Source organism: Calidris pugnax, unplaced genomic scaffold (assembly GCF_001431845.1).
Source record: "Calidris pugnax isolate Ruff unplaced genomic scaffold, ASM143184v1 scaffold2248, whole genome shotgun sequence".
Taxonomy (NCBI): Eukaryota; Metazoa; Chordata; class Aves; order Charadriiformes; family Scolopacidae; genus Calidris; species Calidris pugnax.
Window position 1 is genome coordinate 1,052 of NW_015092482.1, and position 3,508 is coordinate 4,559.

A 3,508-nucleotide genomic window follows, 5' to 3' on the forward strand; every position below is an offset into this window, starting at 1 on the left:
AAGGGGATGATGATGATGGTGGTGATGAAAGGTGATGGTGATGAAGACCATGGTGAAGGTGATGGTGAAGATAAGGATGGTGAAGGTGATGGTAGTGAACATCATGGTGAAGGTGATGAAGGGGATGGTGGTGAAGACCATGGTGAAGGGGATGAAGAGGATGGTGAAGGGGATGGTGGTGAAGACCATGGTGTAGGGGATGAAGATGATGGTGAAGGGGATGAAGATGATGGTGAAGGGGATGGTGGTGAAGACCATGGTGAAGACCACGGTGAAGGTGATGGTGGTGAAGACCATGGTGAAGAGGATGAAGATGATGGTAAAGGGGATGGTGGTGAAGACCATGGTGAAGGGGATGAAGATGATGGTGAAGGTGATGGTGGTGAAGATCATGATGAAGGGGATGAAGATGATGGTGAAGGGGATGGTGGTGAAGACCACGGTGAAGGTGATGAAGGTGATGGTGGTGAACATCATGATGAAGGTGATGGTGGTGAAGACCACGGTGAAGGTGATGATGGTGAAGACCATGGTGAAGAGGATGAAGATGATGGTGAAGGGGATGGTGGTGAAGACCATGGTTGAGGTGATTGGGAAGGTGGTGAAGATGACGGTGAGGAAGAGGAGGGTGGGTGAGGAAGACCATGGTGACGAAGGCCACCCTTACCTGTTGAGGGCGTTGCACATCTCGATGGTGACCAGGACGGAGAGGGCCATGGTCATGGGCACCGGCGACTCGAAGATGTCACAGTCCAGGCCCTCGAAGTCCACGTTGTGCTCCGTGCACTGCATGAAGTGGGTCTGGGGGGACACCAGGGGGGTGGGGGAGGTCACCAGGGGGACCTTGGGGCCACCACGGAGACCTCGGGGCCACCATGAGGACCTTGGGGCCACCACAAGGACCTCGGGGCCACCACAGAGACCTTGGGGCCACCACGGGGATGGCAGGTCCTTCAGGAGGAACTTTGGGGCCACCACAAAGACCTTGGGGCCACCACGAGGATGTTGGGGCCACCACGAGGATGGGATGGGGACATGAGGGTCACCATGGGGACCTTGGGGCCACCATGGAGACCTTGGGGCCACCACGAGGACACGAAGGTCACCACGGGGACCTTGGGGCCACCACGAGGACCTTGGGGCCACTATGGGGAGCTCGGGGCCACCATGGAGACCTTGGGGCCACCACGAGGACAAGAAGGTCACCACGGGGACCTTGGGGCCACCATGAGGACCTTGGGGCCACCAAGGGGATGGCTGGTCCTTCAGGAGGACCTTTGGGGCCACCATGGGGACCTTGGGGCCACCACGAGGATGGGATGGGGACAGGAAGGTCACCATGGGGACCTTGGGGCCACCACGAGGACGTTGGGGCCACCACAAAGACCTTGGGGCCACCACGGGGATGGGATGGGGACAAGAAGGTCACCATGGGGACCTTGGGGCCACCACGAGGACCTCGGGGCCACCACGGGGACCTTGGGGCGACCACGGGGACGGCAGGTCCTTCAGGAGGACCTTTGGGGCCACCATGGGGACCTTGGGGTCACCACGGGGATGGGATGGGGACAAGAAGGTCACTATGGGGACCTTGGGGCCACCACGAGGACGTTGGGGCCACCACGAGGATGGGATGGGGACATGAGGGTCACCATGGGAACCTTGGGGCCACCACGAGGACCTTGGGGCCACCACGAGGACAAGAAGGTCACCATGGGGACCTTGGGGCCACCACGGGGAGCTTGGGGCCACCATGGAGACCTCGGGGCCACCACGGAGACCTTGGGGCCACCACGAGGATGGGATGGGGACATGAGGGCCACCATGGGGACCTTGGGGCCACCACAGGGATGGGGACAAGAAGGTCACCATGGGGACCTTGGGGCCACCACGAGGACCTTGGGGCCACCACGGGGTCTCCAGGACTCACCAGTTGGTGGTAACTGACGTTGGGACCATCTTCAGCGTAGAGGAACCACCAGGCGGCCGCCCCCACGGTGGCAGCGCCCACGTACCCTGAGGGACAACCATGGAGAAGGAGGTGACCACCACATGGGACCTCCCAGGTGCCACCACCACGGGGACCTCCGAGGTGCCACCACCACGGGGACCTTCAAGGAACCACCATGAGAACCTTCCAGTTGGCACCAACATGAGGTTCTTCAGGAGAAAGTCATGGAGACCTTCAAGGTGCCACCATCATGGGGACTTTCAAGGTGGCACCACCAGGAGGTTCTCCAAGGTGGTATCACCATGAGGTTCTCCAGGAGAACACCATGAGCTTCTCAAGGTGCCACCACCATGAGGTTCTCCAAGATACCACCATGAGGTTCTCCAAGGTGGTATCACCATGAGGTTCTCCAAGATACCACCATGAGGTTCTCCAAGGTGGTATCACCATGAGGTTCTCCAGGAGAACACCATGAGGTTCTTAAGGTGCCACCACCACAAGGTTTTCGAGGAGAACATCACGGGCTTCTCAAGGTGGCCTCACCATGAGGTTCTCAAGGTGCCACCACGATGTTCTCCAAGATACCACCATGAGGTTCTCCAAAGTGGCATCACCATGATGTTCTCCAAGATACCACCATGAGGTTCTCCAGGAGAACACCATGAGGTTCTCCAAAGTGGCATCACCATGATGTTCTCCAAGATACCACCATGAGGTTCTCCAGGAGAACACCATGATGTTCTCCAAGATACCACCACCATGTGGGCTTCTCTAACCTGACCCTCCCCCGCCCAAGGAGCCACCATGAGCTTCTCCAGGAGAACATCATGAGGTTCTCAAGGTGCCACCACCATGAGGTTCTCCAGGAGAACACCATGAGGTTCTTAAGGTGCCACCACCACAAGGTTTTCGAGGAGAACATCACGGGCTTCTCAAGGTGGCCTCACCATGAGGTTCTCAAGGTGCCACCACGATGTTCTCCAAGATACCACCATGAGGTTCTCCAAAGTGGCATCACCATGATGTTCTCCAAGATACCACCATGAGGTTCTCCAGGAGAACACCATGAGGTTCTCCAAAGTGGCATCACCATGATGTTCTCCAAGATACCACCATGAGGTTCTCCAGGAGAACACCATGATGTTCTCCAAGATACCACCACCATGAGGTTCTCCAAGATACCACCACCATGAGGTTCTCAAGGTGGCTCTACCATGATGTTCTCCAAGATACCACCATGAGGTTCTCCAGGAGAATATCATGAGGTTCTCAAGGTGCCACCACCATGATGTTCTCCAAGATACCACCATGAGGTTCTCAAGGTGCCACCATGAGCTTCTCAAGGTGCCACCACCATGATGTTCTCCAAGATACCACCATGATGTTCTCCAAGATACCACCATGAGGTTCTTTAGGTGCCACCACCATGATGTTCTCCGAGATACCACCACGATGTTCTCCAAGGTGGTCCCCCACCTCCTCCTGACCCCACCCCACCACCAACCACCAACCACCCCCGTGGTTCCTCCTCACCCCCGATGGCCAAGTAGCGGAAGA

The 3,508-nt window shown here is 57.4% G+C and overlaps 1 long non-coding RNA gene across 1 annotated transcript; it reads right to left on the minus strand.

Annotated features, from left to right (window-relative positions):
- Positions 1-667: 667 nt before the first annotated feature.
- On the minus strand, positions 668-3,508 carry LOC106900497. The gene is made up of 3 exons (XR_001414171.1): positions 3,485-3,508; positions 1,931-2,016; positions 668-801 (listed from the first exon to the last, which is right to left on the minus strand). It is a non-coding gene; the product is annotated as an uncharacterized LOC106900497 (long non-coding RNA).